The sequence below is a fragment of the Moschus berezovskii genome, chromosome 16, assembly GCF_049115385.1.
Source record: "Moschus berezovskii isolate FMDL1 chromosome 16, NW_MosBer_1.0, whole genome shotgun sequence".
Taxonomy (NCBI): domain Eukaryota; kingdom Metazoa; phylum Chordata; class Mammalia; order Artiodactyla; family Moschidae; genus Moschus; species Moschus berezovskii.
In genome coordinates this window covers 23,825,455-23,849,036 of record NC_142475.1, presented here as the reverse complement: position 1 = coordinate 23,849,036, position 23,582 = coordinate 23,825,455, and the positions used below count along the sequence as shown (strand labels likewise).

The 23,582-nt window shown below is 41.7% G+C and overlaps 1 long non-coding RNA gene and 1 pseudogene across 1 annotated transcript in view; both read right to left on the bottom strand.

Annotated features, from left to right (window-relative positions):
* The window catches only part of LOC148775233 (uncharacterized), a 39,673-nt gene extending 21,318 nt beyond the window's left edge, over positions 1-18,355 (bottom strand). Inside the window, exons 1-2 of the long non-coding RNA XR_016039303.1 lie at positions 18,282-18,355; positions 3,404-3,500 (exon numbers count right to left, since the gene is read on the bottom strand). This is a non-coding gene — a long non-coding RNA (uncharacterized LOC148775233). The remainder of the gene's footprint in view (positions 1-3,403; positions 3,501-18,281) is intronic.
* Positions 18,356-21,933: 3,578 nt separating this feature from the next.
* On the bottom strand, positions 21,934-22,761 carry LOC129560515 (transmembrane protein 126A-like; annotated as a pseudogene).
* Between the last annotated feature and the right edge of the window lie 821 nt (positions 22,762-23,582).

Here is a 23,582-nt window from a genome sequence, read left to right as displayed (position 1 = left end):
AAAGCCCAGAGAGGTTCAGAAAGTGACCCGAGGTCCTATAACTAGTAAGTTGCTCAGCTCGGGTTTAAAAACAGATCTCTAACTACAGAACCCATGTCCTTCACCTCAACACGAGCCCATCTTATTAAATGCAACAGAGACTTAATACAATATATCAGAGTATTTTCTCCCTGGCTTTGACCAAGTAAAGACAACCCTTTCATTGATTCGTTGGGTAGGTCATCTAGCCGTGTCCTTATCCCTCGCTGCAGTTCACCTGTCTCCAGTGCTGTGAAATTCCTTTCCTTCCAGAAGTTCGTCAGGGCTCCAATCTGGGATATGAGAGTCACTCATACGTTTAAAAGCAGCCACTTGCCATGATGACTAGTCTCAACAATACTGTATTTATTTAATACTAGATACATACTAAGAGAATAGATTTCAGATGCACTCAACCATACACACAAAGTTGATAACTGTGAAAGGAAGTAGCTTGACTATAATAACAACTTCACCATACATGTATATCAAGTAATCTTGTTGTATACCCTAAATATGTACAATTTTTATTAAAAAATAAAAGATAAAGTTTTAATTAAAAAAATTAAAGTAGTTGCTCTTCAGCACACAGTGATTTTGGTGGGTTGAAAGTCAGAAACTAAGAAAAAATAAATCCCTGAAAAGGATGCCTGTGATCATCAAAAATAACTCCTGATTGGAATTCAGAAGAGAGCCCCATCTAAGGCAAAGATGACCTGTTAACTTGCCAGAGAAACTGTGTTTCCCTGCCCAGGGAGGAAGATACTCGCGACCCACAGGTATCTGGGCCAGATGGCTGTGAATGCAGTTACAATGTCGTCCTTAACCCTGAAGGACGAGTTCTTTGGCAGGAAAATTAAATACAACCCTTTGGAAGGGTATAAACATTTACTGCCCTAACACCACTAGTACAATAATACTGTGGCTAATAATACTCTCAATGCAAAGACTGACCATAGTACTCACAGCCCATTACAGCCATTATTTAAATAGCATCTTTTCCATGATGTAACTTTTATACTAGCTGACCATGAGCATTTGAAGCTAAAATAAGGCAACTTGTTTCTTCATCTGTGACACTCACATGGGTGCTGCTGCTGCTTAGTAGCTCAGTCATATCTGACTCTTTGTGACCCCATGGACAGTAGCCTGCCAGGCTCCTCTGACCATGGGGATTCTCCAGGCAGGAATACTGGAGTGAGTTACTATGCCCTCCTCCAGGGGATCTTCCCAACCCAGGGATCGAACCCAGGTCTCTCGCATTGCCAGTGGATTCTCTACCATCTGAGCCACCAGGGAAGCCCACCCACATGGGTAGGCTACCTTAAATCAAGTAATTCAAGTAATTCTTGCTTTTGAGTTCCAAATTATGTTCTTCAAGAAGATACCATCTATTAGGCTTAGTATTCTATTGTATTTTCCTCTGGAATTTCTCATGAATGGAGATGACTAAATACTTGTCTATGATGCTAGGCCATAAGACATTCTTAGGTATAGCAAATTCCTTAATTTAATTAAACATATACAAAGGACAAATAATGACTCTTCCTCACAGACATCTCACAGTGCTCTAAAGTCAGTGGCACAAATAAAGTAATTGCAATTAAGAGATCAAAGATTATGTTTTTCTTAAAAAAGAATCATGGATTTTCCTATAATGTCACTCTTGCTGGTTCATATTTTGTTTAATTCTGGATTTAGTTTGATTTTAAATGATAAAATTCCAGTCCAGTGTAACATTTAAAAAGGGAATTTATTAATTAACATAACTGAAGAGTCTTAGGGGAATAGCATCTTCAGGTATGGCTTGACCAAGGTGCCAAAATAGTGTTATCTGGATACTCTCTGCGTCTTCTGATTTGCTTTCCTTTAGGTTGGTTTTACTTTTATACAATGTCTCCCTGTGTATCAAAACAGCTTACCTTAGAACTTGGCAATACCAATAGAAAACCTTTCCTTCCCAATAATTCTAGAAAAACTCTGGGATTGAGTCGCACTCTATTAATAAGGTCACTTATCCCTTCCCACATCCAAGGAGGATAAAACATGCTGATCTGTGAGATCAGTCACTTACCCAGGATGGAAGGAACAAGGTAGGTGGTGGGGTTTTAGCCCCATTCAACTATGAAGTAAGATGATTTCTCAAATAAAAATTGAGATGCTGTTTCCAGAAAAGAGAAAAATGAAAACAAAGGAGACAAAACTAGAAGTAATCAACTCCACAAGGTAGAGTTTTGGTACAAACACTTGTCAAAGCACCTAACCAGAGGATCCTAACTTATGCTTTATTCTCTTGCAAAACAACAGTGATTGCTTTGTGGTGGTATTTGTGGATTATAATTTCATAAATTCTAACAATTTGTTTTCTCATTTTATTGACAGATACATTTTGAATAAGGAAGAGATCAAGGGAAAATGCAAGAAGAGTAAGTAGTATCTCCATATTTATACTGACTCTAATGCCATCATGGTAAATTTTGCTTATATTTACATCCAGATTTTTTTTAAGTCCCATCTCTCACATATAGAAAAGCAGACAAAAATTGGAGAACTGCAGACCTCTGAACAATGAGCCTTAGGGTATAATCGAACTCTGTAGGAGAGCCTCTAGCCTACTAAAGATTTTTCTGGCTGCTCCAGTCTATACTGTTTGGATTTATTTGTTCTTAGATTTTTCAACCTATATTAGCATGTAATGCAGAAATTGCCAAGGATGTTATCAACAATAAAATTTGCAGAATGATCCATGCCTTAAAATGAAAGTAGAAATCAACGACTTTCATTGCTTTACACATGTAGCTGGATTTTAGTGTCCTAAAATAATACTATCTTGTTTAACACCGTTGTAGACCAAGACATTCTATATAGGAAGATTTTCCAGATAATCATTTTAATTATGTGTTACCTCGATATATTTTTCTAAAGTGCATTATTTTATGTAGAAGCTTAGTAAGCATATATATCTGGGTCATAGATAAAAACACCAACTAAATGAATACATCAAGGACTTCCCTGGTGGTCCAGTGGTAAAGAATCTGCCTGCCAATTTCAGAGGACACAGGTTCAATCCCTGGCTTGGGGAGATTCCACACGCTGCAGGGCAACAAAGCTTGTGAGCCACACAACTACTGAACCTGCGTGTCTAGAGCCTGTGCTCTGTAACAAGAGAAGCCACCTCAATGAGAAGCCCACACACAACTAGAGAGTAGCCTCTGCACACCACACCTAAAAACCAGCCTGAGTGAAGCCATGAAGACCCAGCGCAACCAAATTAAATTTTAAAAATTAACACATAAAAACCAGCGGCAGTCTCACAGCTTCCATTGCAGTAACTTACAAGGTTTTATGGATGTTTAGCCAATGTATTAGATAACTTCAAACTCACACGCAGTTGATGTGTCCACTGTGTCCCCACCACTGCCAGATTGTCAGCTGCGGCTTCTGAGTGATGGAAGAGGGTCTTCCTTGTTGCCATTTCCCACCTGTGGAAGAAGAGAAAAATAAGTAACTGAGCTTGTTAGAATTTGTTTAAAATAAAACCACACAGGTCGTTTAAGGAACTCTGCAGTGAATAAGGTACCACAGTTTCAGTGCATACACTGTGTTAGGTCCATCAACTCCTATACTCTAAAGTCAAAGATAGCAGGGCCATGAATGCATTCTTAGAACCCTACCACAGTGGCTAATACCTAACCAGTACTCGGTAAATATGTGCTGAATGACTAAATAAATGTACAGCTTGGCACTTGTTTAACTGCTCTGAAACTTAAACGTGGATTCCACCTAAATTGTTGCTGATAGTCCTTCGAAAGTGAGAAAATGTGTGCAAAACCACATAACTTAGTGCTTGACACATAACAAAATAGGTGTTCCGTAATACTACATGAATCAGCATCTTGCTCATCTATGATGCTGTTTGCTTATTTTTAAAAATGATTTTCATTTGTTACAGATTTTTCAGAGGCTGCATGGTATAATGCATGGTAATGCAGCCACTTCATCAAGACTGAGAATACCAAGTTCAAGTCCTGGGTTTTTCACATGTTATCTAATTCCGGCCATAAGCAGTTAACATAATTTCTCAGAACCTCAGTTTCTCCGTGGGCAAATGGAAATAATTATTCAACCACATAAAAATGTACTGAATCCCAATCAGAGCTAAGGTCTATAAGGTTCAAAAATGATCTATTGCTTTTCGACATCATATTGGTTCTTATGAAATTCAAATTAGAAAAGAATCTTTTAATAACTAAGAGTCAATTCCAACAATTAAATGGTATTGGGATTATTTTTCCATGAATGTTAAGGCCTTTTTTTGTCACTGAAAATCATTCAAGTTCTTTGGTTTCTTTTTCTTTCACTGTATCATTGAGAGACAAATCAGAACAAGTAATGCCTCGCTTTATTCAAAGTTTGTTTTTATTTGCAATCGATTTTTCCAAAGCCTAAGTTCTAGTTTGCCTTTGGACTGTTCTGTGGGAGTGAGTTACATATTTTGTAGATGTTTTGGGAGTGTTGGGGATGAATGTTTGCTTAAAGATCTTAGAGAAAGGTTTACAGGATTTTAATAAATGGATTTGATTGCTCGAGGGATTTTACTTCCTGTATTGATCTAACAAGGATTCAAGGAATCAAGCATGGATAGGGAAGATAAAGGGTCTCTTTGAAACCAGCTCCTTTCAATACTGGGTTGAGATTCAGCGTATGCTAGGTTGCCAAGTTTAGCAAATAAAATACAGGTCTAGTTAAATTAGATTTTCAGATAAACAATAAATGAAGTTTTAGTGTAACTATTGCCAAATGTTATATCCTATATTCTATCTGGTAATTATAGGTGAGATGATGCCTCCAAGAGTCTGAAAAGACTTATTTACTTGAAAGGGCCTACAAGGAGTCTTAACAAAACTGCAACCTTCAGACCATCTTGATTTGGTTAAAAATTGAGATACATTTTCCATCTGGAAAAGGGTTCTGTAGGGTGACCAGGGTCATCTGGAAGTTTCTCTCTTACAGTCTCTCATGTAGGTAATTACACAGCTACTGGGATTGGAGTTGTCTAATCACATCAACAAGCTGCAGACCCAAGACACCTCACAGAACTACTGACCAAAAGTTCAACTGACCACTCTTGATTTTTCCAGTGGTCACGTATGGATGTGAGAGTTGGACTACAAAGAAAGCTGATCGCCGAAGAATTGATGCTTTTGAACTGTGGTGTTGGAGAAGACTCTTGAGAGTCCCTTGGACTGCAAGGAGATCCAACCAGTCCATTCTAAAGGAGATCAGTCCTGGTGTTCGTTGGAAGGACTGATGCTAAAGCTGAAGCTCCAATACTTTGGCCACCTCATGCGACGAGTTGACTCACTGGAAAAGACTGTGATGCTGGGAGGGATTGGGGGCAGGAGGAGAAGGGGACAACAGAGAATGAGATGGCTGGATGGCATCACCGACTCGATGGACATGAGTTTCAGTGAACTCCGGAGTTTGTGATGGACAGGGAGGCCTGGTGTGCTGTGATCATGGGGTCGCAAAGAGTCGGACACGACTGAGCGACTGAACTGAACTGAATATTGTCATGAGACTTGTTACATGGCTTCTGCTCTCTAGAACACATTTACTTCAACGGATTAGAACAGAAACATGCAAAAGAGAGGTCAAATAGTGGCATGTGAAGTTAGGATTGAAGAAGGGGCAGAAGGACAGGTGGAGGCAAGTTTAAAAGATAGATAAGTGGTGGCAAGGAAATAGCCATTGTTTTCAGTGTTCAGGGTAGCACGTAAAGTGCAAGAGTTATGAATTATATTGGAATGATATATGGATTATCCTGAGAGCTGGTCTGGTTAAGAAATAAGTTGACTCCTGGGGAAGAAATACTAAGAACATGGAATCCAATAAAAATAAAATCCGCCCAAATATTTTTATATGTTGGACTCTATAAGGGACTAAAACATAGTAAATTAATGGTTTATCCTTGTTTAAAAAATATAAAATTTGTTTGATTTTATTCACCTGTTTTTCACCTAGGTCTATCCCTAGATGCTTTAATAAAAGGCCACTTTCCCTTAAATGCATTTAAAAATGTTAATTGGACCAACGGGATTCATCTCTAACATAGATCTTGGCTTATATTTTGAATTATACTGTAACACCCACTGCTGTTTCCTTTCCATATTTCAAGAGTGTCCCGAGTATAAACTGAGAGCCCCAAAGGCATTCAGGAGCCTGAGTGAGTATAAATCCCACTCCATAACGTTTCTAATCACAAGTCCTTGACATGCTTAAGCATGTACAGAAAATGTATGATTGAGGCTCATTCTGTAAGTGAGCCCCAGAGGTTGATGTTAGTTAAATAAATATTAGGTCTGTTGGATGGTTACCTTTCCCAGCCATAACATAGCTGCCTACTGAGAAAAACCGTTGGTGACTGGAAAAGTAGTGAATAAGAACATGTTCTGCCTGCTGCCATGAGATGTGAAAGTGGGAGGCTGAGAACCCAATTTGCCCTGAGAGACTCTGTAACATAGAAAAGGGCAAGCCACTCAGTTGGACACTTGGACTAAGATGCAACTGAATTGTTTCTGAAAGCCAAGCCCACAGGGAGAACATACCAAGAGGGAAAAATGAGATCATACTGTCCAGCCATTGACTGAAAACTCAGGCTATGATCTTTGGTCTGTCACCATATCAGAAAACACAGAATTTCACCAATAGCATTCAATAATGGACCAGGAAGCCACTCGAGTAGGGTGGGAAAGGTAATGAGGTGGGGGGTGGTACATTTCATGTTGAATCAGTACACAGGGCCCTGGAAGAAAGCAAAATCACACTGGCTGTAAACCAACAGTACAGCATCTTGTTGATGTGGACTGGCCACTACTCACCAGAAGAAAGTTTTCCTTGGAAGATGAGAATTAGGAATGTAGAAGAGTTAAGCTCGTAAATGGGACAAAATAAATTTGGCTCCATGCAAGATAGAGGTTGAGCTCAACCTGTCCTAAGACAGCATTTCTGAACAGACTTTGAAACAGATAATATCCTCTGAAATTTTAGTCTTGAGTCTCCTTCCCTAAGAACTAATCTTGACATTAGAGGCATTTAGATAATGTTGGAAGTTTAAGGTGGATCTTTCCACATGAAATGTTGCTTTAACCTTGTACCATCATTGCTGCAAAAAGACAAGCAAGTTTATTCATAGCTATTTCAAACTTCTGTTACTATTCCTCTCTCACTTAAAGAAAAACAGCTCATGAGGTTTATTTAACTTAATTTACAGACCGCCATTGTTTATCTTCCAGGGAAGATCAAAATCTCTCCTTTATTCCTATGTGTTTGAAGCCAGCTCATCATAACCAGCAAAATTTGCAGCTAGGTACCCAAATCTTCTAAGTCTTCTCTGACAATATTTCTGCTTTCCTCAGATTACTGTTTTAAAACATATGTATAGACGCCATTTCATTTCTATCTCCCTTTTCTATCTCAGCAAGAGTATTGTAGCAGCTCCATTAAGGTATTCATTCAGATTTCCAAATATCAGATTCCCTAGAATAGTTTTGCAAATTGGAACTTTACAGAACAGAGGTAGGTAAATTGACATTTTTACAGCTTGAGATGAAGATGTAGCAAAACAAATTGCAACATAGAGAAGACATATCAGGATTTTTTTAAGGTGGTTACAGATCATATCAACCACTGAAACTCCACTAGCACTGAAATGACTTATTAAACAACTTTATTCATGGGTAACATTCAAACTCTTAAACCACTCAGACAGCCTGTTCAGTTCAGGTGCTCAGTCATGTCAGACTCTTTGCGACCCCATGGACTACAGCACAGGCTACCCTGTCCATCACCAAATCCCAGAGTTTACTCAAACTCATGTCCACTGAGTCAGTGTTGCCATCCAACTACTTCATCCTCTGTCTTTCCTTCTCCTCCTGCCTTCAGTCTTTCCCATCATCAGGATATTTTCAAATGAGTCAGTTCTTCGCATCAGGTGTCCAAAATATTGGAGTTTCAGCCTCAGCATCAGTCCTTCCAATGAACACCCAGGATTTATCTCCTCCAGAATGGACTGGTTGGATCTCCTTGCAGTCCAAGGGACTCTCAAGAGTCTTCTCCAACACCACAGTTCAGAAGCATCAATTCTTTGGAGCTCAGCTTTCTTTATGGTCCAACTCTCACATCCATACATGACTACTGGAAAAACCATAGCTTTGACTAGATGGACCTTTGTTGGCAAAGTAATATCTAGGCTTTTTAATATGCTGTCTAGTTTGGTCATAGGTTTTCTTCCAAGGAGTAAGCGTCTTTTAATTTCATGGCTACAGTAACCATCTGCAGTGATTTTGGAGCCCCCAAAGATAAAGTCAGCCACTGTTTCCACTGTTTCCCCATCTATTTCCCATGAAGTGATGGGACCAGCTGCCACGATCATTGTTTTCTGAATGTTGAGCTTAAAGCCAACCTTTTCACTCTCCTCTTTCACTATATATATGGAATTTAGAAAGATGCAAATGATAACCCTGTATACGAGACAGCAAAAGAGACACAGATGTATAGAACAGTCTTTGGGACTCTGTGGGAGAGGGTGAGGGTGGGATGGTTTGGGAGAATGGCATTGAAACATGTATATTATCATATGTGAAACGAACCACCAGTTCAGGGTCGATGCGTGTTACAGGATGCTCGGGGCTGGTTTGCGGGGATGACCCAGAGGGAGGATAAGGGGAGGAGGGAGATGGAAGGGGGGTTCAGGAGGGGGAACTCATGTACACCCAGGGCGGATTCATGTCAATGTATGGCAAAACCAACCAATATAATATTGTAAAGTAATTAGCCTCCAATAAAAATAAAAAAAATTTTAAAAAAGAGGCTCTTTAGTTCTTCACTTTCTACCATAAGGGTGGTGTCATCTGCATATCTGAGGTTATTGATATTTCTCCCGGCAATCTTGATTCCTGCTTGTGGTTCATCCAGCCCAGTGTTTCTCATGACGTACTCTGCATATAACTTAAATAAGCAGGGTGACAATATACAGCCTTGATGTACTCCTTTCCCGATTTGGAACCAGTCTGTTGTTCCATGTTCAGTTCTAACTGTTGCTTCCTGATCTGCATACAGATTTCTCAGGAGGCAGGTCAGGTGGTCTGGTATTTCTATCTCTTTAAGAATTTCCACAGTTTGTTGTGATCCACACAGCCAAAGGCTTTGGCATAGTCAATAAAGCAGAAATAGATATTTTTCTGAAACTCTCTTTGTTTTTCAATGATTCAACGGATGTTGGCAATTTGATGTCTGGTTCCTCTGCCTTTTCTAAATCCAGCTTGAATATCTGGAAGCTCATGGTTCATGTACTGTTGAAGCCTGGCTTGGAGAATTTTGACCATTACTTTGCTAGCATGTGAGTTGAGTGCAATTGTGCAGTAGTTTGAGCATGCCTTGGCCTTGCCTTTCTTTGGTATTGGAATGAAAACTGACCTTTTCCAGTCGTGTGGCCACTGCTGACTTTTCCAAATTAGCTGGCATATTGAGTGCAGCACTTTCACAGAATCATCTTTGAGGAGTTGAAATAGCTCAACTGGAATTCCATCACCTTCACTAGCTTTGTTCCTAGTGATGCTTCCTAAGGCCCACTTGACTTCAATGTCTGGCTCTAGGTGAATGATCACACCATTGAGATTATCTGGGTCATGAAGATCTTTCCTGTATAGTTCTTCTGTGTATTCTTGCCACCTCTTCTTAATATCTTCTGCTTCTATTAGGTCCATACCATTTCTGTGCTTTATTGCGTCTATTTTCGCATGAAATGTTCCCTTGGTATCTCTAATTTTCTTGAAGAGATCTCTAGTCTTTCCCATTCTTTGTTTTCCTCTATTCCTTTGCATTGATCACTGAAGAAGGCTTTCTTATCTCTCCTTGCTATTCTTTGGAACTCTGCATTCAGATGAGTATATCTTTCCTTTTCTCCTTTGCGTTTTCCATCTCTTCTTTTCACAGCTATTTGTAAGGGCTTCTCAGAGAACCATTTTGCCTTTTTGCATTTATTTTCCTTGGGGATGGTCTTGATCCCTTCCTCCTGTACAATGTCAGACAGCCTGAATACTGAATTAAACCTGAGTATTGAGAGTCTTAACCCTGTGGCTGCTGGATTGTGTGTATGGTGGGGGAGATCAGTGTCAAGAGGTTCCTGGCGAGCACAGCTGCTATTTACATGAGTATTTCAACATCCCAGCAACCGTATTAGTTGTGTCTGTGTACACCTGCATCATATTATTTCTGTTTATAGCCTAGACTGCTCCAGAAAACATGATATGGTCCAGATTTTGTATCTCTGCTGTATTTCTTATGCAATTGTGTGCTCTCAATGTATTAGCTTTCATGTGTAAGATAGTTGAAAACACAGTGATTGTGAAAACTTTCCAGAGGAAGATCTGTCACCAAAATCTCCTCACTACTCTCCAGCATTGTCTTTGAAATAGTCTTAAAGAATATTTGTCCTGTAACCTTCCTAACATGGTCATTAAAAAAGCGTACGTACTATTTTAGCTAGGTTCAGATTTAAAAGAAGGTATAAGTATAGTCATCATCATTAGTGCATTGTGTTGATGTTAGATATTTTCAGCACCTAATAATGTTCTAAAGCAGTGATTCCCAACCTTTTTGGCACCAGGAACAGGTTTAATGGAAGACAATTTTCCATTGGGGTTGGGGTTGGGAGATGGTTTGAAGATGTTTCAAGTGCCTTACATTTATTGTACACTTTATTTCTCTTATTATTAACTCAGTTCCACCTCATACCATCAGGTATTAGAATCCAGAGGTCAGGGACCTCTGTTCTAAAGGGAAGTTTATGTTCCCTCTTTTTTCACCATCCATAAATCAAATATTCTTGATTGGGTAAAAAATATATTCTTCTCATATTTTTTTACGACAATAAGAAAAAATAATGATGTTGGCACCTTAGCGTTGATTATATTACAAATCCAGGGACATATAATATAAGAACATAAGTATTTATATGTATGCAGACTTGTTGTTGTTTAGTTGCTAAGTCGTGTCTGACCCTTTGCGACCCCCATGGACAATAACCCACCAGGCTCCCCTGTCCATGGGATTTCCCAGGCAAAAATACTGGAGTGGGTTGCCATTTCCTTCTCCAGGGGATCTTCCTGACACAGGAAGAGCCTACATCTCCTGCATTGGCAGGCAGATTCTTTACCACTGAGCCACCAGGGAAGCCCTATGTATGCAGATACCTGTCTTCTAATTGAGACATGACTTGTAAACATCAAGACTTGCATGCTGCTGCTGCTAAGTCACTTCAGTAGGGTCCGACTCTGTGCGACCCCATAGACGGAAGCCCACCAGGCTCTCCCGTCCCTGACATTCTCCAGGCAAGAACACCGGAGTGGGTTACCATTTCCTTCTCCAATGCATGAAAGTAAAAAGGGAAAGTGAAGTCACTCAGTCGTGTCTAACTCTTTTGCGACCCCATGGACTGCAGTCTACCAGGCTCCTCCGTCCATGGGATTTTTCAGGCAAGAGTACTGGAGTGGGGTGCCATTGCCTTCTCCCAAGACTTGCATAGTAAGTTGATTAACAAATATATATGTGTATATATATATCCTGTATATCTTCTACTTTACTATCATGAATATCTGAGGACACATACAATTTTCACAACTCATTCTATTTCCTCAGCAGCTGACTTGAAAACAGCTTACTTGCATTAGCCACAAAACCCAAATCCTTAGTTGATAAAGGAATGAAAAGTAAAACATGTACCAAGGGAGATAAACCTGTTTCTTTATCTCATCCCTCAGTAGCTTGAAAATGTTTCTGAGGGAAGAAAAGGTTGTAGGAATTTTGTTGCACGTGGCAGAGGATGATTTATGAAAGTTCAGTTACAGCCTGACCCCATCTGTGGTATTTGCCAAGAACCAGCTGTGAGTGTCTTTGGTAAAGTAGGACAAAAAAAAAAAAAAAACAAAACAGCCCTGAATGCATATTGAGCTTCAAAACAAAGAACGATATAATAGGAGGCTGCCAGATACAAGTCTCCTGAAAGGCCATAATAATTAAAAATATCTCAATAGTATTTTAAATACAATATACAAGGTCATTCCAATAAGAAGGTAACACAGGCATTGACAGAGAATGACAAGAATACTCAGAAAGCAAGTGCTTGGAAATTACATTGCACGTGAAGTTTCACATGGTGGTTTTAAAAACTGTCAGAAGAAAGGGTATAATTCATCTCCCATTCTAAAGTATTGTCATGACAGGAAGTAGGCTGCCACTCAAAGGCTCAGAGACCTGCTATTGCTTCTACATTGTTTATACCTGCAAGAGATGGTGTGTAATCGAAGTAATATTTTGCAAGTCCCAAAACAAAGTTTCAGAAAGGGAAAAACTAGACTATTTACTGATTGGTAGGTTAGGAAAGGCAGAATAAAGAAGCAAGTGCTGAGATGTGTGCTGGGAAATGTCTGTTTAATACAGTCCATCTTCAAACCGTGGTGCTGCAGAAGACTCTTGAGAGCCCCGTGGACAGCAAGGAGATCCAACCAGTCCATTCTAAAGGAAATCAGTCCTGAATGTGCATTGGAAGGACTGATGTTGAAGCTGAAACTCCAATACTTTGCCCACCTGATGCAAAGAGCTGATTCATTGGAAAATACCCTGATGCTGGGAAAGATTAGACAGGAGGTGAAGGGGGTGATAGAGCATGATACGGTTGGACGGCATCACCAACTCAATGGACATGAGTTGGAGCAGACTCTGGGAGGTGGTGGACAGGAAAGCCTGGTGTGCTGCAGTCCAGGGGGTTGCAAAGAGCCGGAGATAACTTAGGAACTGAACAACAACAGTCTTCTACTTGAACCTGTCTTGAGCCACTTAGCAAACAGTTTATGATGTTTTGAGTATCAGGGCTTGAATCAAGATGCCAGATTTCAATTCTAGCACCACGTATTTCCTCTACAATGAGGACAATCATTTCCTCCAGAGCTCCACCTACCTGTCTGTAAAATGAAGATAACATACATGTTTTTCCACTGTGAGTTGTAACAGGAGATTATCTTAGGTGAATAAACCTAACACAAGAAGCAAGATAGATTTTAGACACACAGGTGTTGAACACTCCTTGGTGTTTTAAAAGAAAAGATACTTACTTTGAAGAAAAGACATACAAGGATTTAAAACATCTTACTTAACTAACTACAAATAATGTTCCCTGGACTTTGGAGGAGGTAAATTATTCTCACCAGAAGCATAAGAAAGACTAAATTAAAGTTTCTTTTTTGGTAGTCTCTCCCCAACAGGAAGCTGTTATCTCTCTTCTTCTTCAAATGCTGCTTAGACCCCTGCAACTTAAATTTAGCTCTCTGGCAGCCTCTCCTTCCTCCTATGGGCTACAAGTGGTGTTAAATTACAGACAGATGTTAAACAAGATACTTCCCTGCACAGCTGCCTTGCCTCTTTGAGTAAGCTCCAGTCTCTATTTAAACAAAAAGAAGAAATCTGAAGATAAGCCTGTCAGAGTGTTTTGAAATTAACATAACTCAGACCTCCTGCCAGTGTCCTAAAACTTAAAAATAGTGAGTTGCCAGCTCACTGCAAGACTTTGCAGGCAAAGTCCATGTCTTGAAGTTGGATCAAGTCTGCAGCTCTTCCCTGGGCACTGGGAGAATTCAGAAAGCGATAAAGGAGAGAGCAACGCCTCCTTGTAAAACTACATATTGAAAAGCTGATGTCCTCCCGGCCCTTCCTGTCACAGATGCTAACCACAGGGAAATCATCTCTTTCTGTATTTACTGAGCCAGGCTAATAGCTTTACCATCCATGCCCCATTTACTCTATAACAATCCTGTCAAAAGCATATTTACACTTCCTGTTTGGATGGAGAATTTCAGTAGAAGGAAGTTAGTAACATGACCAAAGGTCATACAGGTAGCTGGTAACCGGGGTTTCATCTGCTCCAAAGTCAGCCTATATAATACAAACAGGACTAAAAGACAATAGGATGCTGAAGGAAGGTAGGAAAACACTCTGCAAGAAGACTGTGGTGGATTGAATGGTGGCCATCCAGAAGATATGTAAACATCCTAACCCCTGGAAAGGGGTTATTCAGAAAAGGGGTCTTTGCAGATATAATGAATTTTGAGGAACTTGGGATCATCCTGGGCTGTGCGTGCACAGGCACACACACGCTCAATTGCATCCAATTTTTTGTGATCCCACGGACTGTAGCCCACCAGGCTCCTCTGTCCATGGGATTCTCCAGGGAAGAATACTGGAGTGGGTTGCCATTTCCTACTCCAGGGGAATCTTCCTGATCAGGGATCGAATCCATGTCTCTTGTGTCTCCTGCACTGGCAGATGGATTCTTTACCACTTCGTCACTTGGGTCAACTGGGTGAGACATAAACCCAATGATAAGTCTCCTCACAAAAGAGAAAGGGAGAAGGTGATCTGACACAGAAAAAAGAGGAAAGACATGGACACAAAGAAGAGGACCACACAAAGACAGAGGCAGAGACCAGAGGGGTAATGCCACAAGCCTGGGGAGCTTGGAGCAGCCAGGAGGCAGAAGAGGCGAGGAAGGATCCTCTCCCGCAACCTTCAGAGGGAGCACAGCCAGACCAACATCTTGATTTCTGACTCTGGACACCAGAATTGTGAGACAGTGCGTTTCTGTTTTAAATCACCAGGTTTGTGGCAATTTGTGACAGCAGCTCTAGCAAAATAATACAGAATTAGACAAAAATCCTTAGGTTAACACTTTTGGAGGCCCCTGTAATTATCATGACTAGATTATAAGAGACACCACCTTGCTTCCTTTTGTATCTCTTACATTCACGATACCCACCTGTAGCTAAGTGAATGTTTGTTGAGGTGGCCCATGGAAGCAGCTGAAAGTGTGGCAAGCGGGAGCCAGCAGCATCTCCAAGCCTCGCATCATCTGAGGGCAGACAGAGGCGACTGTGGCAAGTCAGCCCCTTCCAAAGGGCAGATCAGATTGAAATCACCCAGGTGGCTCTTTTTTGAGACTGAGTAAAAGGATCAGGAACCCTGTCCTCATTTTGGGAGATACAGAGGAGGCTCTTCCCAGATGGGTCAGAGTGGTAAAGAATCTGTCTGCCAATACAGGAGATGCAGGGGACACAGGTTCCAACCCTGGGTTGGGAAGATCCCTGAAGGAAGAAATGGCAACCCACTCCAGTATTCGTGACTGGAAAATCCGATGGACAGAGGAGCCTGGTGGGCTACAGTATCTGAGGTCACAGAGAGTCGGACACACAGGGCACACATGGCTGAGGGGAGGCCCCAGGATATTCAGAGCAACTACATGTTTTCAGTCCTCATCTAATCAAAGCACTGTCAGGGAGATGGAGACAGATTCTGATACATTTTAAATTGGAAAAAAAAAAAAGAATAAATCAGAGGCCTTTCTATCATTCGCTCTTTTGTTTCATTTTTTAAAATAAATTATTTGTTAAAGATATACAAAGGAATGCAGTAACATCTCCTTCCTCCATCACCCATTCACTCACTGACCAAACATTTGTCAAGTGACTGCCATGCGTGCTCTTATGTTTTCCAACTACACATTCACATTCTTTGAGAATAATACCAGATTTATCTGTGCTGTTCCCATGTCTCTACCTCTAATATTTTTTCTGTAATTCTATTTTTTGTCTTTGACAGGTGTCTTGCCATCTCGCCCTGGAATTATTATATCTGCTGCTCCCTTCTTATTCATAGAGGTGATGTTTCTTTGTCTTTAAATTTTTGGCTGAAGGTTCACATTTTTCACCTGCTCTGTGGCAGCTTTTTCCTGGCGAGTGTTCTTTGTTGGTAACTTTAGTCTTCTTTTTCACAGATTTTTCTTAAAGTGTCTCTGGGTTACTATCGTACCATCTTACATCTTTTAAGCGGGTTGAACTTTTTTGGACTGGGCATTTAAGAAAGTTCCTGTGAGGAAAGAGGATGGCTCAGAGTAACTTGCAGGTGTTTCAATCCAGAGATCCTTCTGTTGCTTCTACAGAAATCTGACTGCTTCCTGCAAATATGATGCCTCCATTGCATTCTTTGTGTACCTTACTGCTTCTTCCTGTTTCAGTTACCTGCTTTTCAAAGTCAAAGTTTAGAAGCATTGTGCTTGCCAGCCCTGACACCAGATTTCTACACTTACTACAGCAAACAGCCACGCAGCTTTTTTGCAACATGACAAAAAAAATGTGTTTTTGCAAATGCCGTCTGCAACCCACCATTGCCAGGCCATCTCAGTATACCTCTGGACTTTAGCTAGATAGATTCTAACCAATCTCAGTTAGTTTCAGCAGTCATTTCACGTATGTCAGGGTCTGAAGACTGTTGTTCTTCAGTCATCCAGTTGTGTCTGACTCTTTGCAACCCCATGGACTGCAGCACGCCAGGCCTCCCTGTCCCTCACCAGCTCCTGGAGTTTGCCCAAGTTCATGTTGATTGCATCAGGGATGCTGTCCAGCCATCTCATCCTCTGATGTCCTCTTCTCCTTCTGCCCTCAATCTTTCCCAGCATCAGGGTCTTTTCCAGTGAGTTGTCTGCAGATTATCTGTGTCCTACTTCATGGAAGATAGAGTCTGAAAGGCTTTTTTTAAAAAAAAAAAAATTTACCTGTTGCTTTTAGATGATTTCTAGGACAAGAGGGTAAACATCTGGTGTAGAAAGCCACATAAAATGGGCTATTTCAGCATTTTTTTTTTCCCTCAAAATGACAGCCTTGAACTGAAAGGAACACGTAGCACAACCAAAATTTCAGGATTTGGAATATATTTTAATTCTGTATGTTATATTCATGCTGGCCTATCAATGAGATGTTTGAGTGTGATATAATTAGGACTGGTTATTCTTTCTTGGTTTTCCAAACTTTCTGTCATGACTCTCTTACCCTCAAGACATACACATATTCACACACACACACACACAGGAGAGGATGCTATAGAAAGTTTAAATAAGTGAGCACAAAAAATGTCCTTCGAGGACTTCCCTGGTGGTACAGTGGATAAGAATCCACCTGCCAGTGGAGGGGACACAGGTTTGATCCCTAGTCCAGGAAGATTCCACATACCATGGAGCAACTAAGCCCATGTGTCGCTGAAACCACTGCCCTCGCTCCAGAGCCCATGAGCTGCAACTACTGAAGCCAGCATTCCTAGAGCCTGAACTTCACGGCGAGAGAGACCACTGCAATGAGAAGCCTGTGCACCTCAACGAAGAGTGGACCCTGCTCACCTCAAATAAAGAAAGCCCTCAAGCAGCAACCAAGACCCAACGCAACCAAAAATAACAAAAAAAAAATTGCTTTAAATGTCCCCTGGGTTTGACAATGAGGAAGGCATCCATCCATGCCTTGACTAAACTGAGTTTGTGGGCAGAAATCAGAATTGTGAGTTGAATGGACTGAGAAGTGAACAGAAGTTCTTAAAATAAGGAGTTAGGACTATTTCAAGATACCTTATCCCCAGCTTTCCTGAGACACAATTGACATACAGGGCTGTATAAGTTTAAAGGTACACAATGTGTTGATGGGATACACATGCATTACAAAATTATTACCAGGATCGAGTTAGTCAGCACCTCCAAAGGGTCATATAATGACACCTGGCATGAATGAAAGGAAAGTTTTACAGGATCAGGTAGAAAGTCAGGGCTAAGAAAGTCTATATTTAGATCTTCTTAAGAAGCTTGTTTAGAGAGTGATGTCACAAGCTTCAGAAGTCCCGTCCTTGAAGATGGGGGTAGACAGCAAGGAGAAGGAATCTGTGTCAGAGCACAGCCATTCAAAGCCCTGATTCTGGAGTCAGAGTGCTTGACTCTGATCCCGTTGTTAACTCGTGTTGGCTCTGTGACTTGGCACGACCTTAGTCTCCTTGATCTAAAATGATCCCCTAATCTAAATATAAAAGAGCCCAGACCTTTCTCCTGAGCTCCAATCTACCCTGAATGTCCTCCAAGGTATCTTCAAGTTAACATGTCCAAAACTTAGTATCTGTCCAATCCCCAAGCTTAGTATTCCCTTAGCACTTTTATTCTTTGGGGATCAAATCACCATCTACCTACAAACCCAAGCCAAAAAGGCTATGCCCATCCCAAATCCCTTCATTTACTTCACATCTAACATACTGTGATAAACCCTATCAATTTCACCTGTAGTACTTATGCCCTCCTTTCCTACCTTACCGCTACTATCAAAAAATAGGTTTTCAACAGTTCTTACCTAGACTTCTGCATTCCTCTGCCCAGCACCCACGCACTTAGCCGAGAACCGGAAATCCCTAGTGCAGATTCAAGAATCAGGTTCCTGGGTGAGTGGGGGTGGCAGAAAGCAGGAACAGCCGTCCATTGGCTAGAATTTGGCTCGGTCAGCACCTGCAATTAATTTTCTCGCTTTGGGAGGATGGTGGGAGGGGCACTTAGGTTACCCTAGGCTGTCACCATAGTAACCAGACTTGGTGGGTGGGGCCACCCCTTCACTCTCCCTGCAGGAGCCCGTGAAAATAATCTGGGTCTGCCTTACTTTCAACTAGCTGATGAAGCTAATTGACTGGAACTTCTGCATTAGAAAAGTCTAAAGGGAATGGGGGAGAGACCAGAGAGCCTATGTGTGTTTGTCGCTCAGTCGTGCCCAACTCTTTGCAATACCATGGACTGCAGCCCTCCATGGGATTTTCCAGGTAAGGATACTGGAGTGGGTTGCCATGCCCTCCTCCAGGGGATCTTCCCAACCCAAGGATCAGACCCAAGTCTTCCACATTGCAGGTGGATTCTTTACAGACTGAGCACCAGGAAAGCCCCAAAATACTGGAGTGGGTAGCCTATCCCTTCTGCAGAGCATCTTCCCCGCCCAAGAATGGAACAGAGGCCCCTGCATTGTAGGCGGACTCTTTGCCAGCTGAGCTACCAGGGAAGCCACTGACAAAGTGAATGTATTAAAATGCAATTCTGATCATGTTGTTCTTCAGGTTAAAGCTTTACAACGTTTGGATAAAATCTACATTTCTTATCAGGGCTTTCGAGTTCCTCCACAATCTGATCCTACTTATCTCTCCAGCTACAAGCGTCACTGTACGTCCTTCTCTGGTTTCCACTGCAACAGGAGGTAGCAGTGCTCTTAAGAGGAGAACCCCTTTTGTTTAGAGAGACTTCATTACGCTGCTTTTGTACACAGGCAATGGCAACAAGGGTGGGGAATAAGGAAGTGAAAACCAAGGGAACTAAGGACTTCCCTTTTGGTCCAGCAGCTAAGACGCTGTGCTCCCAACGCAGGGGACTCAGGTTCGATCACTAGTCAGGGAACTGGATCCCACATGTTGCAGCTAAGAGTTCACATGCTGAAACTAAAGATCCCACATGCCACAACTAAGACAGCCGAGATGCAGTACAGCTGAATATTAAATATAAGTATTCTTGCTTGGAGAATCCCCATGGACAGAGGAGCGTGGAGGGCTACAGTCCATGGGGTCACAAAGAGTCAGAACCAGCTAAGCACAGCACACATGGAGAATAGATTCAAGGATGGTGTGTGGGCAAGAGAAGAGGCTGAGATCATTTTTATTCTTTTATCCTGAGGAAACCCCCCCGAGGACATGATATTTGGGGGTCTCTATAGGCTCTCTGGAGAAGCAAATGGCAACCCCATCAGTAAGACATGCTATTTCCTCTTCCATACCTTGAATCTAAGAGCTTCTCTCTGGGGCTTTCTCTCTCACCTAGCTCCTTCCACTGCACAATAACCCATCATGTTCAGCTGAAGCAGCAACTTCTTTTTAAGGCCTTCACTAATCCCAAAGATATTACTATGACCTCAGATATACTGCTATTATAACCCATATATCATAATGATAACACCTGATTGCTCACTTTCTCCATGTCCTACTGTGAAGTTCATTAGGGCAGATACCACCCAGATTCATCTCCTGACACCCATCCCCTCCACAGCATACACGTGGTGCTTAGTGACTGCATGGGCGCACAAGACATCATATAGTAAGGTAAAGATAGGTGGTGCCAGTGGAACTCAGAGACGGGGTATTACAGAGCTCAGTGGTTTACAGTCCCTATCCCTAAGGATCACATTAAGATTAAGATCTCAAATCACACAAGGATCACCTGTGGAGTTTTAAAAACAACAGCTGGTGCAGAGCTGTAATACACCTAGAGATGGGCATAGTACTATCTTATCCAGTGGTGAAGAAAGCGTTCCCATATGGTGCTAGTGGTAAATAGCCCACCTGCCAATTCAGGTTAGATGTAAGAGACACGGGTTCAATCCCTGGGTCAGGAAGATATCCTGGAGGAAGACACAGCAATCCACTCCAGTATTCTTGCCTGTCTCCTCCTACCATGGACAGAGGAGCCTCGTGGGCTACAGTCCTTAAGGTCACACAGAGTTGGACACGACTGAAGCAATATAGCACACTTGCATGCATGCAGTGGTGAAGAAAAAACTAAGCATGGAAATTCATCTCCCGTCACACTTTACAGTTTATAAAAGACTTTGGTATACATTACTAATTCTCACACCAAGTCCAGGACAAAGAAGATTTATACAGGTAGAAACAGCAAAAATTAAACGAATTGTCTCAGCACAGACAAAACTTCTCTATATGCACTCTTGTCCAATCATATATCTTCCAAAATAGGAAGAAAAAGGCTTTTACAGTTGCAATTCCAGATTCACCCAAACTATAAAAGAAAGGAGTAAAAAATGAAGGCAAATGATAGCAAGCTTCGACTATGAGGCTAAGACCTTTTAACTTTTCCTGGATGGTACTGGGAAGCGGTTAGAGTGTTTTGATCAGCTGAGTGAGACATGAATTGAGTTTTAAGGTAAACAAGGGAGATGTGTACAGATGGATTTGCACAGAGAAAAAAGAGGAGTGAAATATATTAAGGAGATATCGCACTAATTAAGTGGGGGATGGTCAGACCAAACCAGCTGTTGATTTCACTTTACTTTCACTAAATTGTAGGTTGACTCTATATGACTGAAAGATCAGAGCAATTAGAAACATACTTTAATGGGTATTGTCAGTTCAGGGTGTCATTCAATTTAATGAGATACACTTCTAAATTGTGCAGTTTGGAGTTAATAGATTAAGCATTAATTGAACCAAGTTAGTGTTAATAACATAGTGAAGACTGAACAACTGTTATTCAAAGGAGAGTGAATTTAATCATAATTACAAGGCCAGTTTCTAAGACACCACCCCTTATACTTAATATCATAAATATTTGTGTATTTGTTTCCTAAATTAAACTGATGTGGCTATAGTTTGATCATGGTTTTTGTGACACATGTTCTCTAAAGTTTTTTTGGTCTCTGGCAATGTATGTATTGTTTATGATGTAAAAGTTTATGTAGTATTATAAGTACATACTGAGGTTTGATGTGTTGACTGTGGATCAAGGTCATTTATTTATAAGGTGGCATCATTAGCCTCAGTAAGAATCTAAAGAACATTGTGAACCACTTCCGCATGATGTTCTTACGCAGTGTATTGGGCACTGTGTTAACTGCTTCACAAACAGTCTCATATGAACACACAAAAAGTGCTGGGGAAAGTAATGTTTTTGCCATTTTCAGACAAGGCATTTGAGTCTCAGAGAAGTCAACTTTCCTGGTACACAGATCCTGAACGGAGATCCAGTCTGTCTGGACCCATAGGGCTACTGGTCACCACACCCTTGAGCCCTGCATGTGGAGTGTCTCCTGGCCCCCACAGCCTCTAGAAGCTAGAAGCAGGGTTGTCAGCCCTGGTGGTGGGTTAGGTTCCCCACCCAAGCAAGGCCTGTCTCCAGAGACAGCTCGGTGTTAGTTTTTGTTTTTTCCCCATAATTTTGTCTTTGTGTACAGATTTGCTCAACAATCACTGAATTTCTAGGACAGGTTCAGGTAACCGAGAGCCTTTATCTGTAGTTTATATTGTCTTGACCCAAAGTATGCTGCAAACCCAGGCTGGAGCCAAATGGGAAATAACGTCTTTCTAAAGATAGGCTTAGAAATCCTCATCCAATCATTTAAGATGTTTCCTTAATCAGGTAGCCCAGGCTGAGTTACACCTGGCTGCTAGGCCACCCATTCACAGGATTAGCCAAGAAAACAGGGTTCAGTTCAGTTCAGTTCAGTTGCTTAGTCGTGTCTGACTCTCCACGACCCCATGAATCACAGCACGCCAGGCCTCCCTGTCCATCACCAACTCTCGGAGTACACTCAAACTCATGTCCACAGAGTCGGTGATGCCATCCAGCCATCTCATTCTCTGTCGTCCCCTTCTCCTCCTGCCGCCAACAGGAAACCAAAAACAAGACCAACCTATCCGCCTCATGTTATGGCACAAATTTCACAATGCAATTCACCTGTATTCAAAGGTAAACTTACACAACTTTGTAAGATACACATGCCATCAAAAGCGGGATCACTGCCATTGGTAAAGCAGCAGCTACAGGAGCCTGTGCCACATGGAAGATACATCGAAAAAGACTAGTTGCTATTGGGCCACAGAGAGCAGTATTAAGTCCAATATATGTTGTTCCATTTCAAGCAGATTCCTTTCTGCTTCTGGAAGTTGGTTAACTTTTCTGGTTATGACAGCCGTTAAGTTCTCCTTAACAGTATCATCTGCTTCATGGTTTTCCATTTACTGCAACCCTTCTCCGAGAACGCCGGTACCTCACTAGCTCTCCTCTCAGCTGTCGCTGCCTCCTCTGGTCTTCAAAGCCACCACGAGGTTTCCCTTCGCCCTTTGGGCTCCTGGGTATAGCCATTCTGGCTTCACTCTAGTTTTCAAAGCTTCACAGGTCATCCTAATGTGCTTAAGACCCTAATGTGATCCTCAGTGATTGGAAACCATTGAGCTCCACATTCCAGGAGTTTCCAGGAAGGCGCCTGTGCTCAACGCTTTGGTAATTACTACCAAGTAAATGAGACCTCACCTGACCCCCAACCAGGCTGAGGGAAACCTTTCAGACACTGCCTTAAAGGCCTCACTATAAATTACCTTAAAATAAAACACTATAAATAAGTGCTCGCTTTGCAGCCTCCAGTTCCTACCAGTCACCCCACTTGACCCTCCCACCTGAAGATGCACCCCTACCGGGGATTCGGTATCAGTCCTGTCCTAGGTGACACAGAATTATCTAAGGAGCTTCAATTCTCTAACTCCACGGCTCGACCTCAAGATGATAATAACAATAGCTGCTTATCCAGCTTCCATGTGCCAGGCATGGTGTTCAGTGCTTCACGTGTGTTACTCAATTCTTACACTGACTCTGTGAGGGAGATTCTCTGATACTCATGAAGAAACTGAATCTTGGAAAAATTAGGTAACGTGCTAGCCTGCAGTCTGGATTTTCACCTGGTTCTGCCCGACCACTGGGTTCGTGTCCTTGGTTCCCCTCACTGTTCCACGTCTCCACATATAAGCCCCAGTGCTTCTGCAACTCCAGAGGGCAACTCCTTCTCACCACAAATCCTCCCCTTCTCCAGTCCTTTCCCAGCTAATGTCACCTCCTCACA